The sequence below is a fragment of the Oncorhynchus mykiss genome, chromosome 8 (genome assembly GCF_057628025.1).
Source record: "Oncorhynchus mykiss isolate SJ-2025 chromosome 8, ASM5762802v1, whole genome shotgun sequence".
NCBI classification, from domain to species: Eukaryota; Metazoa; Chordata; class Actinopteri; order Salmoniformes; family Salmonidae; genus Oncorhynchus; species Oncorhynchus mykiss.
The window spans coordinates 24,482,600-24,509,402 of record NC_143029.1 but is presented as its reverse complement, the minus strand read 5'-3'; the positions used below and the strand labels follow the sequence as shown (position 1 = coordinate 24,509,402).

Genomic DNA, 26,803 nt, shown 5'->3' with positions numbered 1-26,803 from the left:
AGGGATTACATCCTTGAGTCTTCTTGGGTATGACGCTACAAGCTTGGCACACCTGTATTTGGGGAGTTTCTCCCATTATTATCTGCAGATCCTCTGAAGCTCTGTCAGGTTGGATGGGGATATAGTTCAAGCTTGGTTTCATCAGACCAGAGAATCTTGTTTCTCATGGTCTGGGAGTCCTTTAGGTGCCTTTTGGCAAACTCCAAGCTGGCTGTCATGTGCCTTTTACTGAGGAGTGGCTTCCGTCTGGCCACTCTACCATAAAGGCCTGATTGGTGCAGTGTTGCAGAGATGGTTGTCCTTCTGGAAGGTTCCCCATCTCCACAGAGGAACTCTAGAGCTCTGTCAGAGTGATCATCGGGTTCTTGGTCACCGGCCGGGCAGGCCCTTCTCCCCCGATTGCTCAATTTGGCCTGGCGGCCAGCTCTGGGAAGAGTCTTGGTGGTTCAAAACTTCTTCCATTTAAGAATGATGGAGGCCATTGTGTTCTTGTGGACATTCAATGCTGCAGACATGTTTTGGTACCCTTCCCCAGATCTGTGCCTTGACACAATCCTGTCTCGGAGCTCTACGGACAATTATTTTGACCTCATGGCTTGGTTTTTGCTCTGACATACACTGTCAACTGTGGGACCTTATACAGACAGTATACCTTTCCAAATAATGTCCAATCAATTGAATTTACCACAGGTGGACTTCAATCAAGTTGAAGAAACATCTCAAGGATGATCAATGGAAACAGGATGCACCTGAAAAGGGTCTGAATACTTATGTACATACTGTAAGGTATTTCTGTTTTTATTTTTAATACATTTGCAAACATTTCTAAAATCCTGTTTCCTGATGTTTCCTCATGATAAGGTATTGTGTGAGGATTGATGATAATTTGTATTTATTTAATCTATTTTAGAATAAGGTTGTAACGTAACAAAATGTGGAAAAAGTAAAGGGATCTGAATTACTTTCCAAATGCACTGTAGGTGTGACAAACTTTCACAAAAATCATCCACTATGCAGTATTTCAGAGTTGGTTAACCATTTGTTCCTGACCACTATCTTAGTGTGGGATTGATTCACAGCTTTCTGAATTAAGTTTTTGACATGATTTGTGGGTGTAAAAGTCTCATTGATAGTCCTATATGTGTGAGGTAGGGCGGGACCTGAAACATCCATTATTGGCTTTCCAAGACATGTAGGAATTCCAGGCGACAGTTACAATCTGGACCACAGCCAATCTGCAAGACAAGAATTACGTACTAACATCAGAGTTCCATTCAGGCATCACAGCTGAATGAATAAATCAATATTTCTGAGTATAAATTGACATTACACTGAAAATCCATATGGATAACATTGACGTCACTAACCATCCTTGGGCCTTACCTATGGTGCAGTGGGATGAAAAGAAGTTGGCAATCTGGACTGGAGGCCATAGCTGAAAAAGAGCAGAACACATTGATGAAGTATAGAGTGGTTCATACTGTAAGTATGTGAAGCTTTCCACATGGAGAACTTAGGTAGTAATTTGAGATCAAAGCATCCATGTAGTCCTGCAGAGAATAAGAGACATAGAAATCTTTATGTTGAAACGATGGTGAATTTCTGGTAGAAACATTTAACTTCTGACACTAGCCCTCCCTCACAGGGGTGTCTACCTTCAGTTCACACCTGTGTTGACCTCTGACCCTGACCAGGTGGGTAGGGGCTGCCACTCAGGCTGTGAGACGTTACAGTATGCGTTGGCCCCCCTCTGAGTCAGTCACAGACAGTGACAGGTGACACTCAATACCAGCTCAACACCATAGTCTCAATGTAATAACTGTGGGTCAGTGCCCTGTCCTGCTACATCACATGGCATATAAAACAACCAGACATCTGGAACTGCCTGCACCCTCACTTAGCCTGGCCCATCTCACTAAAGGTCAACAGGCAACAAGATTGGCTGGATTTCATTATTTTTTTTGTAATAATGGGTTTATTGGGCAAGACTGGATGTATAAAATAAGCCAATGTTCTCAGAAATGTTGCCTGTCTTTGTTGATTTTCTGTGGCGTAACAGTTTCTAATTTCTAGCAAACAAGGCGTTGGCCACCTGGGGTTAAAATACTGCAGGGATACAACGTCAGAGACACACGATGACCTCACCAAAATCCGTCCTCCTTTGGAGAGCAACGTCTTTCGTTCGTGGTCTAGGGCTGAAGAGACAACCAACTTATTTGAGCTCACGAGGCTGCAGTCCTGTGGTCATGCAACAGTTTGCCCAATGCTCACCATCTCCTCCCTTAATTATGACACACTGAGCTTTAGAATGTCATAACGGCATCAAACTTGTGTAATGAAAACACTAATAGGTAGACAAGTCGCTGGCACTAATCTTTGTTTTTCCAATAGGTAGTGTGCACTTGACCTTCAATATCAGCATCCAGCAGCGTTGAGTGAAGTGACTGACCAATGAGGGAATGTGTAGGAGAATGGCAGCTCTCGAAATGGACGTCTCCGACCCCCACGTCTCTATCTCATTCATCCTCTCATAAAGGAGGGAGGTACTGTAGCATCAGAGTGATTGTTATAATGAGACACATGAATAACCAAGTGGTCTCGGGGGAAAGCTTGACCCACAATATAAAATGAGGTGAAGGGAAGTCATAGCTGGGCTTATGTTGTGATTGACACGCGAGCGGACTGCCACTAGCTAATGAAGAGCAGTGCTGAGGATAATGCTGCATGGGTCTGCCAACATTCTCACGTGTCACTAATGTCCATTCAAACTAGTAACGTCGGACTGTGGCTCCAGACCAAGTTTCACCTCGCTTTAGATGAGGGAGGTGTGGTCATGTTATTGTCTTTCACCTCACATATATTTTACATCACAGTCTTGCCTAATGAGCACATTTGTCATTTGTTTTCTGTCTCTTCTGACATTTTGGTGACTGCCCTTTCGGCCTCATTTTAGCTCAAGTGCCTTCCTTGCATAAATAATTTATGGTCCGCCGAGCGAGAGGAAGGGAGCGGTGGAAGAACACCCCTGTTACACACACACACCCCTTATCTAAGACATGAGTCACCCGCCGCTATTTCAACCCTCCTTCCCTCCATTATGTCCCTCCATGGGAGGAAATAGCTTCTAATTAAACTGGGTCAGAGATGGGGGTCACTCTGTTAGCTTCCTGGAGAACACAGAGGAGGAGAGAAAAGGAGTTCCACAGGAAGCCTCAGCTCAGGTCAGGAGGTGATACAAGGGGTCCTACAGGGGTCTTACAAAAGGACCTACAGGGTGTCCTACAGGGGTCCTACAGAAGGACCTACAGGAGTTCGTAACGGAGGTACTAGAGGGGTCCTATAGAAGGACCTACAGGGGGTCCTAACAGAGGGACTACAGGGGGTACTACAGGGGTCCTACAGAGGGACCTACAGAGGGTCCTTCGAGAGGGTACTACAAAGGGACCTACAGGGGGCCCTACAGAGGGTCCTACAGAGGGTCCTACAGAGGGTCCTACAGGGGGTACTACAGGAGGTACTACAGAAGGTACCACAGGAGGTACAACAGAGGGTACTACAGGAGGTACTGGCTACAAGGCCAATGCTAAACACTTATATTTTAAGACAACATGTTGATTTTTAAAGATGACAAAAATCAGCATGTGTACATTTCTATAATATCTGGAGTTGTGACTCATGCTTAATATACAGTACCAGTCAAAAGTTTGGACACACCTACTCATTCAATGGTTTTTCTTTATTTGGACTATTTTCTACATTGTAGAACTATGAAATAACACATAGGGAATCATGTAGTAACCAATAAAGTACTTAGATTCTTCAAAGTAGCCACCCTTTGCCTTGATGACAGCTTTGCACTCTCTTGGCATTCTCTCAACCAGCTTCACCTGAAATTATTTTCCAACAGTCTTGAATGAGTTTCCACATATGCTGAGCACTTGTTGGCTACTTTTCCTTCACTCTGCAGTCTGACTCATCCCAAAACATCTCAGTTGCGTTGAGGTCAGGGGATTGTGGAGGCCAGGCCATCTGATGCAGCACTCCATCACTCTCCTTCTTTGTCAAATAGCCCTTACAAAGCCTGGAGGTGTGTTGGGTTATTGTCCTGCTGAAAAACAAATGCTAGTCCCACTATGCGCAAACCAGATGGGATGGCGTATCACTGCAGAATGCTGTGGTAGCCATGCTGGTTAGGTGTGCCTTGAATTCTAAATAAATTACAGACAGTGTCACCAGCAAAGCACCCCCACACCATCACACCTCCTCCTTCACGCTTCACGGTGGGAACCACACATATGGCGATCATCCGTTCATCTATTCTGCATCTCAAAAAGACACGGGGGTTGGAACCAAAAAAACGACAGATTTCCACCGGTCTAATGTCCATTGCTCGTGTTTCTTGGACCGAGCAAGTATCTTCTTATTATTGGTGTCCTTTAGTAGTGGTTTCTTTGCAGCAATTAAAATATGAAGGCCTGATTCACCCAGTCTCCTCTGCACAGTTGATGTTGAGATGTGTCTGTTACTTATTTGGGCTGCAATTGCTGAGGCTGGTAACTCTAATGAACTTATCCTCTGTAGCAGAGGTAACTCTGGGACTTCCTTTCCTGTGGCGGTCCTCATGAGAGCCAGTTTCATCATAATGGTTGATGTTTTTGCGACTGCACTTGAAGAAACGGATTGAAATTTTCCAGATTGACTTACCTTCATGTCTTCAAGTAATGATGGACTGTCATTTATTTTTACTTATTTGAGCTCTTCTTGCCATAATATGGACTTTGTCTTTTACCAAATAGGGCTATCTTCTGTATATCACCCTTACCTTTAATTTTATTTAACCGTTATTTAACTAGGCAAGTCAGTTAAGAACAAATTCTTATTTACAATGACTGCCTACCCCGGCCAAACCCTAACCTGGACGACGTTGGGCCAATTGTGCGCCACCCTATGGGACTCCCAATCACGGCCAGTTGTGATACAGCCTGGAATCGAACCAGGGTCTGTAGTGACGCCTCTAGCTCTCAGATGCAGTGCCTTAGACCGCTGCACCACTCGGGAGTCCAAACACAACTGATTGGCTCAAACACATTAAGGAGGAAAGAAATTCCACAAATGTCATTTTAATAAGGCACACCTGTTAATTGAAATGCATTCCAGTTCATACCTCATGAAGCTGGTTGAGTGAATGCCAAGAGTGTGCAAATCTGTCATCAAGGCAAAGGGTGGCTACTTTGAAGAATCTCAAATATAAAATATATTTTCCTTTGTTTAAGACTTTTTTGCTTACTAAATGATTCCATGTGTTTTTTCATAGTTTTTACTATTTCATAGTTTTCACTATTATTCTACAATGTAGAAAACTGTAAAAATAAAGAAAAACCCTGGAATGAGTAGGTGTATCCAAACTTTTGACTGGTACTGTATGTTTTTTAATCATATTATTCTTTGAGGTTCAATGTACTGTACGTTTAATAGACAACTGTGGGGTAAAGTCATGCTGAACATTGGCAATGTTCTCCTTCCACAGTCAGTCCATTCAAAGTTCTAGAGATCTCCAGGAAGGCACCCAGGAAACACGGAGCAAAGCCCACCTGTTGATACATGACAAGAACAAACACTGTTTTATCTGTCTGTGTGTGCGTGCGGTCTGTGTGTGCGTGCGGTCTGTGTGTGCGTGCGGTCTGTGTGTGCGTGCGGTCTGTGTGTGCGTGCGGCCTGTGTGTGCGTGCGGTCTGTGTGTGTGAATATACGTGTGGACGTGTCTGAAAAATTTGTGGGAAAAACGGTCAGTGGCTTTTAATGTAAACTTACTTTTGCATGGGCATGGGGCATACATATAATGATGCACACTGGACACTTTTAAAAGGTTTCAAAAGAAAATTGGATTATTGCGGTGATTATGATGAGTCGAGTTGGGCCCTGAAAGTAGAGCTTGTTGTTACCTCTAAAGGGTTGTACATAAAAGCCAAATTGTGTTATAAAACATATAATTTACAGGAGTAAAAATGGCAATTTACCTGTTGCTGTGTCGTTACTTAAACACGGACCCTCACCCTGTAGATTTTTATTGATATTTGATGCAACATTGATCAAATCACCAACATTATGGTCACTGAGGCAGCAGTTATTGATTTATTTGTTTTACCTTTATTTAACTCGGCAAGTCAGGCTGCTCAGACCAACTGTGCTAATCTTACCCTTCTTTCAGGTCACTGAAAATCATCTAAGTCTGGGAAGATCCTGTTTCTTAACATGAAGCATCTTTACAGCTCAGTGACTGTAATAAAGGGAGATTCATCACTGTGGTTAGGACTCCCCAGGTAAAACTTTGGCCAATTTCACCACCTGACGTACAACTACTAATGAACTTCATTTAGACAGGGACCACCAGCATCAACTCCCCCTCCCTCCACAATGTGTTATATATGGTAACATTGACAGGACATTGAAACAGAAATGGGTCTTTAAGATCTAAATTTAGCCCTGGAGTCCCTGTTTTGTGGAAGTTGTGTGTGAAAATAGCAATGCTGTGAAAGGAGAGCATGCATCCTTCAGAGTGTACACTAATCCCTCCTCCAGGAGAGGGCCATGCTGCGCTCGCCTCTCATTGTCCTCTCTCTTCCTGTGCATTCACAGACCCCAAATCATGTTAGCGGTGTATTATACAAGCAGGCCTTGTTCCCCACCTGTCAATGCAAGGATTAGTTGACACGCGCTGAGGGGGGCTTCACCCTCCAGGGGTAAACGTGGGAACAGGCAGAAATAGATTTCTCTGATGTGTGTTACACCTATTCACTCAGCTCTGGCTGGCACCACAGTGACAGGCACTTCTGAGGGCACCTTCACCTGGGGTCCATTCATATTTAGAATGTTTGTTGTTATTTGGCTTGTAAGTAAAGGAGTCATGCAAGGGATAATGACCAGCCCATTAGAGAATTTATCTAAAGTAATATAAACCATGTTAATCGATTTATTCATGTCAAATGGCTGGTGGTACTGAAGATGTTTTAGTTTTTTATTGAAAATGAACACATAAAATGCAGCCACCCAGATGCCCCTCTCATCTTAGTGGCAAGCATTCTTTTGATGGAGGCACTTTTGGTCCCCCCAGTGACCAGCTTGTCCAGAACCTTGTACCATCCACCTAATACAGTGCCCTGGGGTTAAAAACAGGACCACCAGGATCCTTCACACAGATTCATCATAAAAAAACTGATTGGGAAACAGTTGGATATAAACATGAAAAATGTTATTGCTTTCAGGAACATTCTAGAAACAAATATGTGAGACAAGATAGTCTACCACAGCACCTCTTTCAGATCTGTAAGTCATCTTGTGTTAGAGCTTTACTTTTACATAACTGTGTAGAGAGTGTTGGTCTCCTCTCAGTGGCACTGAACAAAAACAATAGAATATTTAATGAATGAACATAAGAAGATCACAATTATAAATAATTTTTGCCTTCGTAACAAAAACATAATATTTCTAGGTGACGCTCTGCACTCACTCTCCCTGCTCTGTCCAGTGATGTCACACAGAGGGTGGTCCGTGACTGGGCTGATAGCCACATACAAACACACACACGCGCACACTGTGGTGAGTCACGACAACAGAGTTTCTCAGTTCTCTGTAGAGTGCCACTGCCAACGGCATCTCACAGAGTCTGTGAGAAGGAGTGTGTCAGAGGGAACATCTGTGTGTGGTGTGTCCAGGAGCCTTGGTGCTGTGGCCTGATCTTGGGTGGCCAGCCCACGCTGCCCAGCTGTTCTCTCACTCCTTCAGAGACCTACTCATACCTACTTGTGGCTGCTATTGACGCACAGTCGCAGAGCTGTTTCCCTTTAACAGCTGGCCGATGGAGTGTTTGTGACAGCACATGAACCCGTCCCTGCAAACCTCCTCTCCCTTGTGTGTGAGAGAGCAACCCAATGTGCATGTGTGGTACAGACTGATATACTGACACCAACCAGTCATTTGAGGTGAGACAGTGAGATAAAAGACAGGAAGAGCGAGGAAGGAGGACTCACGACGAAGAAGAATCCGATTCTCATCATCTTGGCCATCCGTGTCACGTTGTGATTGGTTAGACCCCGCCTCTCAAGCACCTGCTGGGAGATGACATCACCCACCCCCACCAGCTTGCCCGGACGATAGAGAGGAAGAGAAAAGAGGGAGGGAGAGGTTAGAGGAAGTGAGAAAGAAGGGGTCGAGAAAGAGAGTAACAGGAAGATCATTGGGATGCGGTCATCTGCCGCTCTGTGCCAGCGCACAGCGGGCACGTGCTTAGACACATGCCAACCTGAAATGGTGCCAACGACAGAAAAAGCGGTAGAAGACCATTCAAAGACATCAACCCCCATTCACCGTTAATCCCCTGTACACCTGCTTCTGCTTTACTGATAACATCAGTCACTACTGATGATTATTATACATAATCACTCACCATACAAAAATAATCACTCACCATACACCACTTGTCTTGTTATAATAATTTGAATGGGGGTCCCATAGTAATATAATTAGAACACAATATTCAACAATACATCTCTATGGGTGTAAGACATACAGTTACAGTTGAAGTCGGAAGTTTACATACACCTTAGCCAACTACATTTAAACTCGGTTTTTCACAATTCCTGTAATTTAATCCTAGTAAAAATTCCCTGTCTTAGGTCAGTTAGGATCATCACGTTATTTTAAGAATGTGAAATGTCAGAATAATAGTAGAGAGAATTATTTATTTCAGCTTTTATCTCTTTCATCACATTGCCAGTGGGTCAGAAGTTTACATACACTCAATTAGTATTTGGTAGCCTTCCACAGGCTACCAAGTTGGGTGAATTTTGGCCCATTCCCCCTGACAGAGCTGGTGTAATTGAGTCAGGTTTGTAGGCCTCCTTGCTCGCACATGCTTTTTCAGTTCTGCACACAAATTTTCTATACAAATTGAGGTCAGGGTTTTGTGATGGCTACTCAAATACCTTGACCTTGTCGTCCTTAAGCCATTTTGCCACAAATTTGGAAGTATGCTTGGGGTCATTGTCCATTTGGAAGACCCATTTGCGACCAAGCTTTAACTTTAACTGATGTCTGAGATGTTGCTTCAATATACCCACATCATTTTCCTACCTCATGATGCCATCTATTTTGTGAAGTGCACCAGTCCCTCCTGCAGCAAAGAACCCCCACAATATAATTGCCCTCGCTAGAAGCCTGTGTTTCAGACATAAGGAAGTGGATGGCTGCAAACTTTCTACTTTTAAACTCGGACAAAACAGATCTGCTTGTTCTAGGTCCCAAGAAACAAAGAGATCTTCTGTTGAATCTGAAAATTAATCTTGATGGTTGTACAGTCGTCTCAAATAAAACTGTGAAGGACCTCGGCGTTCCTCTGGACCCTGATCTCTCTTTTGACTAAAATATCAAGACTGTTTCAAGGACAGCTTTTTTCCATCTACGTAACATTGTAAAAATCTGAAACTTTCTGTCCAAAAATGCTTTTGTTACTTCTAGGTTAGACTACTGCAATGCTCTACTTTCCGGCTACCCGGATAAAGCACTAAATAAACTTCAGTTAGTGCTAAATAATGGCTGCTAGAATCCTGACTAGAACCCCAAAAAATTATCATATTACTCCAGTGCTAGCCTCCCTACACTGGCTTCCTGTTAAGGCAAGGGCTGATTTCAGTGTTTTACTGCTAACCAACAAAGCATTACATGGGCTTGCTCCTACCTATCTCTCTGATTTGGTCCTGCCGTACATACCTACACGTACACTACGATCACAAGACGCAGGCCTCTTAATTGTCCCTAGAATTTCTAAGCAAACAGCTGGAGGCAGGGCTTTCTCCTATAGAGCTCCATTTTTATGAAATGGTCTGCCTACCCATGTGAGAGACGCACACTCGGTCTCAACCTTTAAGTCTTTACTGAAGACTCATCTCTTCAGTGGGTCATATGATTGTGTAGTCTGGCCCAGGAGTGTGAAGGTGAACGGAAAGGCCAACCACCCTTGCTGTCTCTGCCTGGCCGGTTCCCCTCTCTCCACTGGGATTCTCTGCCTCTAACCCTATTACAGGGGCTGAGTCACTGGCTTACTGGTGTCACTTGAGTGGGTTTTGTCACTGACGTGATCTTTCTGTCTGGGTTGGCGCACCCCCTTGGGTTGTGCCATGGCGGAGATCTTTGTGGGCTATACTCAGCCTTGTCTCAGGATGGTAAGTTGGTGGTTGAAGATATCCCTCTAGTGGTGTGGGGGCTGTGCTTTGGCAAACTGGGTGGGGTTATATCCTTCCTGTTTGGCCCTGTCCTGGGGTATCATCGGATGGGGACACAGTGTCTCCTGACCCCTCCTGTCTCAGCCTCCAGTATTTATGCTGCAGTAGTTTATGTGTCGGGGGGCTAGGGTCAGTTTGTTATATCTGGAGTACTTCTCCTGTCTTATCGGTGTCCTATGTGAATCTCTCTAATTCTCTCTTTCTCTCTTTCTTTCTCTCTCTCTCTCGGAGGACCTGAGCCCTAGGACCATGCCTCAGGACTACCTGGCATGATGACTCCTTGCTCTCCCCAGTCCACCTGGCCTTGCTGCTGCTCCAGTTTCAACTGTTCTGCCTGCGGCTATGGAACCCTGACCTGTTTACCGGACGTGCTACCTGTCCCAGACTTGCTGTTTTCAACTCTCTAGAGACAGCAGGAGCGGTAGAGATACTCTTAATGATCGGCTATGAAAAGCCAACTGACATTTACTCCTGAGGTGCTGACTTGCTGCACCCTCAACAACTACTGTGATTATTATTATTTGACCATGCTGGTCATTTATGAACATTTGAACATCTTGGCCATATTCTGTTATAATCTCCACCCGGCACAGCCAGAAGAGGACTGGCCACCCCTCATAGACTGGTTCCTCTCTAGGTTTCTTCCTAGGTTCTGGCCTTTCTAGGGAGTTTTTCCAAGCCACCGTGCCTCTACACCTGCATTGCTTGCTGTTTGGGGTTTTAGGCTGGGTTTCTGTACAGCACTTTGAGATATCAGCTGATGTAAGAAGGTCTATATAAATACATTTGATTTGATTTGATAATGCTGCCATCCCCGTGCTTCACGGTTGGGATGGTGTTCTTCGGCTTGCAAGCCCCCCATTTTTCCTCCAAACATAATGATGGTCATTACGGCCAAACAGTTCTATTTTTGTTTCATCAGACCAGAGGACATTTCTCCAAAAAGTATGATCTTTGTCCACATGTGCAGTTGCAAACTGCTGAGCGGCCTTTCAGGTTATGTCAATATAGGACTCGTTTTACTGTGGATGGAGATACTTTTGTACCTGTTTCCTTCAGCATCTTCACAAGGTTCTTTGTTGTTGTTCTGGGATTGATTTGCACTTTTCGCACCAAAGTACGTTCATCTCTAGGAGACAGAACGCGCCTCCTTCCTGAGCGCTATGACGGCTGCGTGGTCCCATGGTGTTTATACTTGCGTACTATTGTTTGTACAGATGAACGTGGTACCGTTAGGCATTTGGAAATTGCTCCTAAGGATGAACCAGACTTGTGGTGGTCTACATATTTTTCTGAGGTTTTGGCTGATTTCTTTTGATTTGACAGTGAATTATAAGATGAATAATCTGTCTGTAAACAATTGTTGGAAAAATGACTTGTGTCATGCACAAAGTAGATGTCCTAACCGACTTGCCAAAACATTCGTTTGTTTACAAGAAATTTGTGGATTGGTTGAAAAACGAGTTTTAATGACTCCAACCTAAGTGTATGTAAACTTCAGACTTCAACTGTAAATATAATAAAGGAAAATATACGATTCATAAACACTACATAAACTGATTAGTTAGACTGTAGTTACATTGTAGCAGAGGAATGGTTGACTGGGCATTTGTCCTATTCTACACATGTCCACTCAACTGTTACACAGTTGTAGTACATTGTATTACTAATATCTTTGTGACACTGTGTAGATTCATGTGAACAAAGGTCTTACGGTTTAAATGATTTGTCAATAAGGTTAAAAATTCCAGCAACTTACTCAAAATTCCCAAGTTTCTTAGAAATATTGGATTTAACATTCCTGGAATCAGGGGAATAAGCGGGAAAAAGAGGCATCCTCCAACCAGGAATTCTGGAAAACCTGGGAATTTTGAAAAAGTTACAGGATTTTTGCAACCCTAGTTGTCACCAACATGCTAATATCATTAGATAGAGGCACCAAGCCAATGTAACCAATACAGCCACTAATATAGATGATTTCTATAAAAGCACTCAGATCCAATTAGCATAGACATTCAGAACACAGAGATGTGTGACTTAACTGATGTGAATCTTAAAAATGTATAATCACTCCAAATCCATTTAGGTGATTTAGCAAGGGCTGATTATCATGATTTAGAGTCGCAAGTAATAAAACAAAACACTGAACCTTTCTCCTCTGGACTCATCCCCAAAGTTCTGACCGAGTCATCCTAAAACACACTAGTACAGTACTGTAGGTCATTGTCTTTGGAGACCTTACTGCCACAGGTAAGGATGACTGACACACTGACTGACTGGAAGTGTGCATGCCCCGGTCACACAGGATAGGTCAACCATTCAGTAGCACTATGCTCTGTAAATACCTCCTCACTAGAAAGAGAGAGAAGGGGGAGGGGGGGGGGGGGGGGGGGGCAGAGAGAGAGAGAGAGAGGGGGGAGGGAAAGATAGAGGGGAGGGAGAGAGAGAGAAAGGTTTCAAGAGTACAGGGTCATTTATCAATTAGTGAGAGAGAGAGAGCGCGCACAAGAGAGAGGAGTCTATGGACACTGGCCATAGCGACTGATGGAAACTGATTTCATTGCCAGAAAGGCCTCAGTGGGACATCACAGTGTCCTGTGTGTATGTGTGTGTACGGTGTGTGTGCGTGCCCTCCTGTTAACACACACAGGGAGTGCCAATCTGGTTGACGGAGCAGTCTCCACCAATGTGTTGGAAATGTCACGGGTTCCCTTCCCTTCCGCTGCCCAGAGGCTGGGCCTGGGGGCATCGATCACCTCGCCTCAACCTCAGACAGGATGGGGGACAAACATACACATGCATTATTTATATGTGCGTGATAAAAAAAAAACAGCCTCACGTGTCTCTGCGGAGATCGACTTGTATGGGAATCTACAGCAGAGGATGCAAACATCTTATTTAGGAGATGCATTGATGAATATGACTGCGCGAGATTGATTGATGATAAAGAGAAACCCATAGACATGTAAATTACACAGGCAACAGCTGAAAGTGTTTCCAGGCTAAACGGTGTGGTTTCTTTGCGGGGTGTGAGTTGTGAAAACGATGACTCCAAACTTGTTCTAAATTAAGCTGAAAACGATGACTCTCTCTCCACAATGTTGCTGGCTAGAAAACTTCTGAACGGAAAAACATTTCCATCAATTCTCTGTACAACAATCAATACAGACAGAGATCAATATGTTCTGCCTTTGTTGACATCATGAAAAGGGACAAAGCAACTCAAATGAGTTCTCTCTGCTTGAACAAATGCAAGTCAGCATCTCGTTAGATATAAACACAAGCCCATTTCAGGATCAAAGCATTCCTCTTTGTGACACTCTCACCGGCAGGTCTGGAGTCAGATAGATGACATTTATCACACAGCAGTTAATGAACAGTCAAACAGATACACCACTAGAGAGAGAGAATACGCACCCGGGGAAAAGGTGGGTTTCATGGTGGCTCCTGTCAAAGGAAGTTGGGGATTCTTGTAAACAACTTTTGGAAGAGTCCAAGATAAAGGAGGGAGAGCAGTGTGTGTGTGTTTGAGTGAGTGAGAGATAGAGTGTGTGTGTGAGTGTGAGAGTGTGTGTGTGTGTGTGTGTGTGTGTGTGTGTGTGTGTGTAAGAGAGAGAGAGTGTGTGAGTGTGTGGTAGACTGCTGCTACCTGTCAAGAAGAATAGAGCTGAGAAGCCCTCTCTGTGAACAATGGGGCAGAAATTCTGATGAGAGACACCATGGAGAGAGAGAGTGATTCTTGTTCCCTACAGAGAGGGAGAGATGGGAGCTTAGATCACGGATCACTGCCTCTAGGGAGCTCCAAACTCTAAAACAGATACTCTCACTAGTCACGCCTCCTCTGCCTCTCTGCTTTCCCTCACCCCTCTACTGGTCCAGGGAATGGCCTGTGTGAAGGTCAGAGTGACGTGACCAGTCAAGGTGTTAGCATTCTGTTCAAGATGCGGGGTGACCCTGCTAGGTGGTAGAGATGCAGGACAACCCTGCTAGCTGGTAGAGATGCAGGACGACCCTGCTAGCTGGTATAGATGCAGGACGACCCTGCTAGCTGGTAGAGATGCAGGACGACCCTGCTAGCTGATAGAGATGCAGGACGACCAGGCTATGTGGTAGAGATGCAGAACAACCAGGCTAGGTGGTAGAGATGCAGGACAACCAGGCTAGGTGGTAGAGATGCAGGACGACCAGGCTAGGTGGTAGAGATGCAGAACAACCAAGCTATGTGGTAGAGATGCAGAACAACCAGGCTAGGTGGTAGAGATGCAGAACAACCAGGCTAGGTGGTAGAGATGCTGGACACCAGGCTATGTGGTAGAGATGGAGGATGACCAGGCTATGTGGTAGAGATGCAGGATGACCAGGCTATGTGGTAGAGATGGAGGATGACCAGGCTATGTGGTAGAGATGGAGGATGACCAGGCTATGTGGTAGAGATGGAGGATGGCCAGGCTATGTGGTAGAGATGGAGGATGGAGGATGACCGGGCTATGTGGTAGAGATGGAGGATGACCGGGCTATGTGGTAGAGATGCAGGATGACCAGGCTATGTGGTAGAGATGCAGAACAACCAGGCTAGGTGGTAGAGATGCAGAACAACCAGGCTATGTGGTAGAGATGCTGGACAACCAGGCTATGTGGTAGAGATGGAGGATGACCGGGCTATGTGGTAGAGATGGAGGATGACCGGGCTATGTGGTAGAGATGGAGGATGACCGGGCTATGTGGTAGAGATGGAGGATGGCCAGGCTGTGGTAGAGTTGGAGGATGACCAGGCTATGTGGTAGAGATGCAGGATGACCAGGCTATGTGGTAGATATGGAGGATGACCAGGCTATGTGGTAGAGATGGAGGATGGCCAGGCTATGTGGTAGAGATGGAGGATGACCGGGCTATGTGGTAGAGATGGAGGATGACCGGGCTATGTGGTAGAGATGGAGGATGACCGGGCTATGTGGTAGAGATGGAGGATGGCCAGGCTGTGGTAGAGTTGGAGGATGACCAGGCTAGGTGGTAGAGATGCAGAACAACCAGGCTATGTGGTAGAGATGCTGGACAACCAGGCTATGTGGTAGAGATGGAGGATGACCGGGCTATGTGGTAGAGATGCAGGATGACCAGGCTATGTGGTAGAGATGGAGGATGACCAGGCTATGTGGTAGAGATGGAGGATGACCAGGCTATGTGGTAGAGATGGAGGATGGCCAGGCTATGTGGTAGAGATGGAGGATGGAGGATGACCGGGCTATGTGGTAGAGATGGAGGATGACCGGGCTATGTGGTAGAGATGCAGGATGGCCAGGCTATGTGGTAGAGATGCAGAACAACCAGGCTAGGTGGTAGAGATGCAGAACAACCAGGCTATGTGGTAGAGATGCTGGACAACCAGGCTATGTGGTAGAGATGGAGGATGACCGGGCTATGTGGTAGAGATGGAGGATGACCGGGCTATGTGGTAGAGATGGAGGATGACCGGGCTATGTGGTAGAGATGGAGGATGGCCAGGCTGTGGTAGAGTTGGAGGATGACCAGGCTATGTGGTAGAGATGCAGGATGACCAGGCTATGTGGTAGATATGGAGGATGACCAGGCTATGTGGTAGAGATGGAGGATGGCCAGGCTATGTGGTAGAGATGGAGGATGACCGGGCTATGTGGTAGAGATGGAGGATGACCGGGCTATGTGGTAGAGATGGAGGATGACGGGCTATGTGGTAGAGATGGAGGATGGCCAGGCTGTGGTAGAGTTGGAGGATGACCAGGCTAGGTGGTAGAGATGCAGAACAACCAGGCTATGTGGTAGAGATGCTGGACAACCAGGCTATGTGGTAGAGATGGAGGATGACCGGGCTATGTGGTAGAGATGGAGGATGACCGGGCTATGTGGTAGAGATGGAGGATGACCGGGCTATGTGGTAGAGATGGAGGATGGCCAGGCTGTGGTAGAGTTGGAGGATGACCAGGCTATGTGGTAGAGATGCAGGATGACCAGGCTATGTGGTAGATATGGAGGATGACCAGGCTATGTGGTAGAGATGGAGGATGGCCAGGCTATGTGGTAGAGATGGAGGATGACCGGGCTATGTGGTAGAGATGGAGGATGACCGGGCTATGTGGTAGAGATGCAGGATGACCAGGCTATGTGGTAGAGATGGAGGATGACCGGGCTATGTGGTAGAGATGAAGGATGACCGGGCTATGTGGTAGAGATGGAGGATGACCGGGCTATGTGGTAGAGATGGAGGATGAAAAGTAAATAAATAAAAACAGTATGGGGATGAGCTAAGTAAATTGGGTGGGCTATTTACCGATGGACTATTTACAGCTGCAGCGATTGGTTAGCTGCTCAGATAGCAGATGTTTAAAGTTGGTGAGGGAGATAAAAGTCTCCAACTTCAACGATTTTTGCAATTCGTTCCAGTCACAGGCAGCAGAGAACTGGAACGAAAGGCGGCCAAATGAGGTGTTGGCTTTAGGGATGATCAGTGAGATACACCTGCTGGAGCGCGTGCTACGGGTGGGTGTTGCCATCGTGACCATTGAACTGAGATAAGGCGGAGCTTTACCTAGCATGGACTTGTAGATGACCTGGAGCCAGTGGATCTGGCGACGAATATGTAGCGAGTGCCAGCCGACTAGAGCATACAGGTCGCAGTGGTGGGAGGTATAAGGTGCTTCAGTAACAAAATGGATGGCACTGTGATAAACTGCATCCAGTTTGCTGAGTAGAGTATTGGAAGCTATTTTGTAGATGACATCGCCGAAGTCGAGGATCGGTAGGGTAGTGAGTTTTACTAGGGTAAGTTTGGCCGCGTGAGTGAAGGAGGCTTTGTTGCGAAATAGAAAGCCGATTCTAGATTTGATTTTGGATTGGAGATGTTTGATATGAGTCTGGAAGGAGAGTTTAGAGTCTAGCCAGACACCTAGGTACTTATAGATGTCCACATATTCTAGGTCGGAACCATCCAGGGTGGTGATGCTAGTCGGGCATGCGGGTGCAGGCAGCGAACGGTTGAAAAGCATGCATTTGGTTTTACTAGCGTTTAAGAGCAGTTGGAGGCCACGGAAGGAGTGTTATATGGCATTGAAGCTCTTTTGGAGGTTAGATAGCATAGTGTCCAAGGAAGGGCCAGAAGTATACAGAATGGTGTCATCTGCGTAGAGGTGGATCAGGGAATCGCCCGCAGCAAGAGCAACATCATTGATATATACAGAGAAAAGAGTCAGCCCGAGAATTGAACCCTGTGGCACCCCCATAGAGACTGCCAGAGGACCGGACAGCATGCCCTCCGATTTGACACACTGATTTGACACGCCTGGATGACCAGGCTATGTGGTAGAGATGGAGGATGACCAGGCTATGTGGTAAAGATGCAGGATGACCAGGCTATGTGGTAGAGATGGAGGATGACCGGGCTATGTGGTAGAGATGCATAACAGAGTGGAGACCATGGCTAAGACAGTGACAGCTCACCCAACAACTGATGGCAGAGTTACAGAATTAGGGTGCTTCTGATTTTAGCTTGGCTGGTCATAGTGATAATATGATGCTGCGTGGCGGGGGCTAAGGTGTGAAGAGAGAGAACGGCCCTGGTTTATTTCAAATGATTTGTTCTGGGCGGTATGGACCTGACTGGCCTTGGGCAGATGGCCCTCACCTCTTTGGGAGAAAATGAATGGAGGGACCCACACTGGGGAGGGACAGAGAGACAAATGGACACAACTTCAGTGGGAAATGGATAGACATTAGACTCATTAGAGAAAAGCTTGGCCTGATTCCAAACCCCACCCTATCAAACCATGGAGAAAACCCGGTGGACCCTATGCACTCAGATCTGCAGGGAGGGAGTTGTGAAATCGGGCAAGATTGGTTTGGAATGAGGCCATGGTGGAGCCCCAGCCTACGGACCTCTAGCTCCAAATACAGGAGGATGAGGTGTTATGGTGCTCCTGCGTGGCACACTCAGCAGAGAACTTCAATTGAAGTCAACTCAGACCTGACAGGGCAGACTCTACCTCCAGCACCCAAATAATGTTTTAAAAAGGACATTGGGCCTTAATAATATTGCTTTGACAGGCAGAGGAGCCCGTTTTCAGTGATCTAACCTTTTCTTAAAATGTCAGGGTAGAACTAATAAAGGCAGTTCGATCCGGCAAAAACATCTGGGAAGAGAGTTGAACCTTTCATGTGCTTTTACTGGAGCCTCTACAACTAACCTTTAACAGTATTATGAGACATAAGGCAAGCACACACACACACACACACACACACACACACACACACACGCACACACACACACACACACACACACACGCACACGCACACGCACACGCACACACACACACACAAACTACTTAAAAGTCAGATGAACCTATATCTATCTGAGTGGTGTCTGTCCTTCATTGTATCCATCTCTTACCCCTTCTAATGTGACTAGCCCTGATGCTTGTCCAACTTTTTCCCCTGCCCCGCTACAAAGTTTCTCCCTGCAGGTGGTCACTGAGTCAAAGGTGCTAAAGGAGCTCCTTAAACTTGACCCCAAAAAAACATCTGTGTCAGATGATTTAGACCCTTTATTCTTTAAGGTTGCTGCCCCTATCATTGCCAAGCCAGTCTCGGACCTTTTTAACCTGTCTCTCCTTTCTGGGTAGGTTCCCATTGCTTGGAAGGGAGCCATGGTTAGTCCTTTTTTTAAAGTGGGAGATCAAGCCTATCCTAACTGTTATCGGCCTGTTTTATTTTATTGACTTGGCCAAAGCTTTTGATATGGTAGACCATTCCATTCTTGTGGGTCAGCTAAGGAGTATTGGTGTCTCTAAAGGGGTCTTTGGCCTGGTTTGCTAACTACCTCTCTCAAGGAGTGCTGTGTATAAAGTCAGAACATCTGCTGTCTGTATCACCATGGAGTACCCCAGGACTCGATCCTAGGCCCCACGCTCTTCTCAATTTACATCAACAACATAACTCAGGCAGTAGGAAGCTCATCCATTTATATGCAGATGATACAATCTTATACTCTCTATAACAAACTTTTTTAGTGTCTAACAAGCTTTCTCTGCCCTTAACCTCCAAAACAAAGGTAATATGGTTTGGTAAGAAGAACGCCCCTCCCCACTAGTGTGATTACTACCTCTGAGGGTTTAGAGCTTGAGGTAGTCACCTCATACAAGTACTTGGGAGTATGGCTAGACGGTACACTGTCCTTCCCTCTTTACATATCAAAGCTGCAGGCTAAGGTTAAATCTAGATGTGGTTTCCTCTATTATAATCGCTCCTCTTTCACCCCAGCTGCCAAACTAACCCTGATTCAGATGACCATCCTACCCATGTTAGATTACGGAGATGTAATTTATAGATCAGCAGGTAAGGGTGCTCTCGGGCGGTTGGATGTTCTTTACCATTCGGCCATCAGATTTGCCAGCAATGCTCCTTATAGGACACAATACTGCACTCTATACTCCTCTGTAAACTGGTCATCTCTGTAAACCCGTCGCAAGACCCACTGGTTGATGCTTATTTATAAAACCCTCGTAGGCCTCACTCCCCCCGATCTCAGATACCTACTGCAGCCCTCATCCGCCAGTATAACACCTGTCACATTTTGTTAACGGTTCTCAAAGCACACACATTCCTGGGTTGCTCCTCTTTTCAGTTTGTTGCAGCTAGCGACTGGAATGAGTTGCAAAAAAATACTCAAACTGGACAGTTATATCTCCATCTCTTCATTCCAGGACTCAATCATGGACACTCTTACTGACAGTTGTGGCTGCTTTGTGTGATGTATTGTTGTCTCTACCTTCTTGCCCTTTGTGCTGTTGTCTGTGCCCAATAATGTTTGTACCATGTTTTGTGCTGCTACCATGTTGCGCTGTTGCCATGTTGTGTTGCTACCATGTTGTTGTCATGTTGTGTTGCTTCCATGCTGTGTTGTCATGTGTTGCTTCCATGCTATGTTGTTGTCTTAAGTCTCTCTTTATGTAGTGTTGTGGTATCTCTTGTCGTGATGTGTGTTTTGCCCTATATACACTACCGTTCAAAAGTTTGTGGTTGCTTTGAAATGTCCTTGTTTTTGAAAGAAAAGCAAATGTTTTGTCCTTTAAAATAACATCAAATTGATCAGAAATACAGTGTAGAAATTGTTAATGTTGTAGATTCTTTATGGAATATCTACATAGGTGTAGAGGCACATTATCAGCAACCATCACTCCTGTGTTCCAATGACACGTTGTGCTAGCTAATCTAAGTTTATCGTTTTAAAAGGCTAATTGATCATTAGAAACCCCATTTGCAATTATGTTAGCAAAGCTCAAAACTGTTGTCCTGATAAAAAAATTAAAAAAACTGGCTTATTTAGAGTAGTTGAGTATCAGGAGCATCAGCATTTGTGGGTTCGATTACAGGCTCAAAATGGCCAGAAACAAATAACTTTCTTCTGAAACTCGTCAGTCTATTCTTGTTCTGAGAAATGAAGGCTATTCCATGCGAGAAATTGGCAAGAAACTGAAGATCTTGTACAACGATGTGTACTACTCCCTTCGCAGAACAGCGCAAACTGGCTCTAACCAGAATAGAAAGAGGAGTGGGAGGCCCCATGGCGCAACTGAGCAAGAGGACAAGTACATTAGAGTGTCTAGTTTGAGAAACAGACGCCTCACAAGTCCTCAACTGGCAGCTTTATTAAATAGTACCCGCAAAACACCAGTCTCAACGTCAACAGTGAAGAGGCGACTCCGGGATGCTGGCCTTCTAGGCAGAGATCCTCTGTCCAGTGTCTGTGTTCTTTTGCCCATCTTAATCTTTTCTTCTTATTGGCCAGTCTGAGATATGTATTTTTCTTTGCAACTCTGCCTAGAAAGCCAGCATCCCGGAGTCGCCTCTTTACTGTTCTAAGTGACCCCAAACTTTTGAACGGTAGTGTATATATATTTTTTATCCCAGCCCCCGTCCCCGCAGGAGGCCTTTTGCCTTTTGGTAGACTGTCATTATAAATAAGAATTTGTTCTTAACTGACATGCCTAGTTAAATAAAGGTCAAATAAAGAAAAATAAATTGTAACCTTTATTTCTAATAACTGTCCCTTTAAGAACAGAACAAACCAAGCATAAATCTTGAGAAACCCGAGGCTTAGCTACAGTATATGAGCTCATCCTTAAACACAGCCAGACCCTAGGTCGACACTTACATTTACCATTTCACTTTTGTAAGGTCCTACAGTATGTGTCCAGTGATAAAACACACAGGAAATGTGAAAAAAACAAAAACATGTTTCCTCCAAACTTTAATACCCTATCTAGATCTAGCATCCATCTGATGCCCACTGAGGCAAGACATGGTAGCTAGTCAAGAGGTGGTAACAAGCTTCTTCTCCCCATGCCTAAGTGAGAGTGCTGATGTCAGCACCAGCTAGCTTGGCAGGTGGCTGGCGGCGGCTCCAGGGCCCGTCCTTGAGGGAGAGCCAGAGCCTCTGGAGGCTAATGGGGTAGATGGTGATTGACGTGGCCCAGGCTAAGTGAAGTGATCCGGGGAAGAGTTGGCAGGCATTCCCCCTGGGGCCTGATGGTTGTTCCACTGGGGAGGGAGTGGACCCACTGAGCCCTCAGAGGTATTTAGCTGATGAAGCCAGCCCAGCCGGACCTGTCTCACCCACATAGGAGGGGAAGAGGAGTACTTCTTAAGATTCATACTCACAACTTGACTTTGGGTATCAGCTACTGCTACCGTGGCTCACTGGTGTCCTGATATCTCTCTTTTCTCATTCAGTTCTTTGTTCGTTATTTGTTAATTCATCCATCCTTCCATTGACTGACTGATGCCAGGTATTGAATTCCATGTATCATACAGGCTAGGTAAGCAGACCTGGAGCTAAGCCAAACAGAGGTCAGTAAAATGTGGGTGTGCTTGCAGTGTCTCTGCCTTTTCAGAGCAGACATTAATTTGAACACACACACATTCACACACACTCGTTATATCCTTATCTGGTGCCCTCTCTCTGTCTTCTGAATGTCTCATGTGCATTACAGTACATACAAACCCCAGTGGCTACCATCTCTCTTCCCATTGAAAACAAAGATGATGAGTCACTCAAGTCAGACATCTTGATTACATAAATGTTTAAACTGCCTGCAACCCTTTAACCCACACCCATAGGGCGGCACACAATTGGCCCAGCATCGTCCAGGTTTGGCCGGTTTAGGCAGTCATTGCAAATAAGAATTTGTTCTTAACTGACTTGCCTAGTTAAGTAAAGGTTACACAACCCAGTTGACGTTTCCTCTTTGCATTGTTATTGGTCACACAGACAAAGTTTTGCTTCTGAGAGGAGAAACACCCAGGTAATTTGCCTGTGGGAACATATCAAAGCCTTTTCACACGGTCAATGACAATATAGACTTTGGCTACCCCTAGTGTTGAGGGATTAGTGCTTTTTAAGGTCGGTTCGGTTTCAGTTCGTTTATATGAAAAAATAATACAAATAAATTCCCATGATGGTAGTGACTGTCCATTACTGCGTATCACTTATTAAACATAATTTATTCACATTACTTTAATAAAATATTTCAGTTGTTGTGTATATGACATGTGTTTTATTTGATAACTATTATTTAATTCCAAGTCATCATATCATCTCTATAGAGCTGCTGCCTATGCTGTCTGACAAAATACCTATTTTCAAAGTAAATAAGGCATACTTATGACTGCTGAATACCAACTATCCATCACTTTGATCATGTATTTTCAGGTAGAGCTACATCCCAAAGCAACAGCTGCTATCCCCTCACAATCGCACATTCTCCATAGCAGGCATAAAAGAAACACAGACTGGACAAGTAGATGCGCAGTGGATTATGGTTATTGCAGTTAATTATGCGCTAAACAATGTAGAATGTTGGCCTGTTGGAAACTACAAATCCCTACTACATCACACAGTTCAGGTAGGATCTGATTTATCGCTTAAAGCTGTGCAATGTGCACATTGAGCTCACAGAAAAAAACGAACAAAATGGAATTCAAATAACAGTTTCAAAATAATAATAAAATAAAAAATCCCTTAACTTATCAGCACTGGCTACCCCTGAACTACAGGTTATAGAGAGGACTAAGTCAGAGAAATATTCAAGTCAAATCAGGGTGAAATATCTGACCAAATATTGATTGGATTTAATTAGCTATCAAAACAAAGCTGGCACCTAACCCTGACATATTCATCGCCGCAATGACCTGTCAGCTAGTGAGGGTAGTAAAGACCGTGTAGCGAAAATACTTCTTCATTGCCATCTTGTGTTGGTTAACGGACAAAACAGACCGTGTGGGCATGTAGATGTTGGTTAATGAGTCACATCAGCATCATAGGAAAAACGCCTCTATTCTACAAGAGTAACCTACATAATAAAACTGCATAAAAGGACAACATTATGGTTCGCCTATGTCGGCAAGGAAATGTCCACACCTTTATGAAAAGAAAAACTTCAGCAAAAGATCAATTAAGTAATATTTACCTGGATACCCTGAGTAGTCAGTGCTTCCTCTTCTGATGAATGCTACCCTTACGAAAAGAAAACACTGTTTTGAAACTGCAGTAAAAGAGACACAGTAAATGCAGAATAACTGCAGTTATACTGCACTCTAACTGCAGTTACACAGCTAAATTACTGCTAAATTATTATTTAGAGCATACTGCAGAATAACTATACTCTAACTATAGTTATACTGCACTCTGGCTGCAATCCTTTTTCATAAGGGTATGTGTCAAAAACAAACATGTTTGCCACCACAAGCAACACTGTCACTGAATCAACAGGGAATATGTCAAATATTTACAAAACACAGATATGGTTCCATTTTAAGGTACAGCACAAATTGAACAACCCCATTCAGACTGCAGCTCTCATCCGTGAGCCATGGAATACGGGGTTGCGTTTGTAAACATTTGGACAGAAAAAGTCTGATTGATTTGACCTGTACAAGTTTAAGCTGATCAGGTGAAAGCTTCAGAGAAAATGCTGGGGTAAATTGTCTCCGTCGCCCTCTCTTTTTGAGGGAATTTCTGGGACTCTTGCCAGGGGCTTTGCTGTAAAGGAGCATAATGGACATAGTGTAGTTACTGTAGTGTAGCTTAGTGTAGTGGGTATTTTAAAATGTATACATACACACACTAGATGAGTCACTGTTTTGAAGCCACCGCGTCTCCATCTTGCCACTCCACCACCAGTGTAAAAACATTTTGGAAGCTACAGAAATGCATTTACTAATACTATATTTGGTTTCGCCACGTTTATTCTATTATAGACACCTTAATGCATACTTTTAATTTATATTAAGCAAGCGAAACACATACACACACATATATATATATATATATATATACAGTGCCTTGCGAAAGTATTCGGCCCCCTTGAACTTTGCGACCTTTTGCCACATTTCAGGCTTCAAACATAAAGATATAAAACTGTATTTTTTTGTGAAGAATCAACAACAAGTGGGACACAATCATGAAGTGGAACGACATTTATTGGATATTTCAAACTTTTTTAACAAATCAAAAACTGAAAAATTGGGCGTGCAAAATTATTCAGCCCCCTTAAGTTAATACTTTGTAGCGCCACCTTTTGCTGCGATTACAGCTGTAAGTCACTTGGGGTATGTCTCTATCAGTTTTGCACATCGAGAGACTGAAATTTTTTCCCATTCCTCCTTGCAAAACAGCTCGAGCTCAGTGAGGTTGGATGGAGAGCATTTGTGAACAGCAGTTTTCAGTTCTTTCCACAGATTCTCGGTTGGATTCAGGTCTGGACTTTGACTTGGCCATTCTAACACCTGGATATGTTTATTTTTGAACCATTCCATTGTAGATTTTGCTTTATGTTTTGGATCATTGTCTTGTTGGAAGACAAATCTCCATCCCAGTCTCAGGTCTTTTGCAGACTCCATCAGGTTTTCTTCCAGAATGGTCCTGTATTTGGCTCCATCTATCTTCCCATCAATTTTAACCATCTTCCCTGTCCCTGCTGAAGAAAAGCAGGCCCAAACCATGATGCTGCCACCACCATGTTTGACAGTGGGGATGGTGTGTTCAGTGTGATGAGCTGTGTTGCTTTTACGCCAAACATAACGTTTTGCATTGTTGCCAAAAAGTTCAATTTTGGTTTCATCTGACCAGAGCACCTTCTTCCACATGTTTGGTGTGTCTCCCAGGTGGCTTGTGGCAAACTTTAAACTACACTTTTTATGGATATCTTTAAGAAATGGCTTTCTTCTTGCCACTCTTCCATAAAGGCCAGATTTGTGCAATATACGACTGTTGTCCTATGGACAGAGTCTCCCACCTCAGCTGTAGATCTCTGCAGTTCATCCAGAGTGATCATGGGCCTCTTGGCTGCATCTCTGATCAGTCTTCTCCTTGTATGAGCTGAAAGTTTAGAGGGACGGCCAGGTCTTGGTAGATTTGCAGTGGTCTGATACTCCTTCCATTTCAATATTATCGCTTGCACAGTGTTCCTTGGGATGTTTAAAGCTTGGGAAATATTTTTGTATCCAAATCCGGCTTTAAACTTCTTCACAACAGTATCTCGGACCTGTCTGGTGTGTTCCTTGTTCTTCATGATGCTCTCTGCGCTTTTAACGGACCTCTGAGACTATCACAGTGCAGGTGCATTTATACGGAGACTTGATTACACACAAGTGGATTGTATTTATCATCATTAGTCATTTAGGTCAACATTGGATCATTCAGAGATCCTCACTGAACTTCTGGAGAGAGTTTGCTGCACTGAAAGTAAAGGGGCTGAATAATTTTGCATGCCCAATTTTTCAGTTTTTGATTTGTTAAAAAAGTTTGAAATATCCAATAAATGTTGTTCCACTTCATGATTGTGTCCCACTTGTTGTTGATTCTTCACAAAAAAATACAGTTTTATATCTTTATTTTTGAAGCCTGAAATGTGGAAAAAGGTTGCAAAGTTCAAGGGGGCCGAATACTTTCGCAAGGCACTGTATATATATATATATATATATATATATATAGTTATGTTACTCTCCCCACTACAACAAAAATACTAAAATACATTTTGATCTTGAAACATTTAAATGAAATACTGTATAAATCCATTCATTCCTATGAACACAGACTGTTGTTCTGAGGAGTGCCAATATGGCCGACCAGTGGCTTCAAAGCCTCTCATTGGCCAAAACATAACATCAGCAATCCAGGGTTTGTATACATCATTGGTGCTTTCTTACTGGCTGTGATTATCTGGAAAGTCCATGGATGCCTGGTCATCAGAGCCCGGTAGGATCTCCACAGGCCCACCATTCTCCGCTTTCTGCAGCAGGGATGGATTTAATTCCCCAAATTCAAGCCTAAGTCAATTCCATCTCCCTGTAAATTCAATTTAATTCAAATTAAATTCCAGGTCAGTCTTTGAATTCAGATAATTAAATTCATCTCTATTCCAATGTTAGGTATGTTCGAATAATTCAATATTATCCCCAACAATTCCACAAATGTAAATTCAAATTAAATTCCCTCAGGC

The 26,803-nt window shown here is 44.3% G+C and overlaps 1 pseudogene; it reads right to left on the bottom strand.

Annotated features, from left to right (window-relative positions):
* Window positions 1-1,135: 1,135 nt before the first annotated feature.
* LOC110531081 (mitochondrial inner membrane protein Mpv17-like) lies at window positions 1,136-26,583 on the bottom strand (annotated as a pseudogene).
* Between the last annotated feature and the right edge of the window lie 220 nt (window positions 26,584-26,803).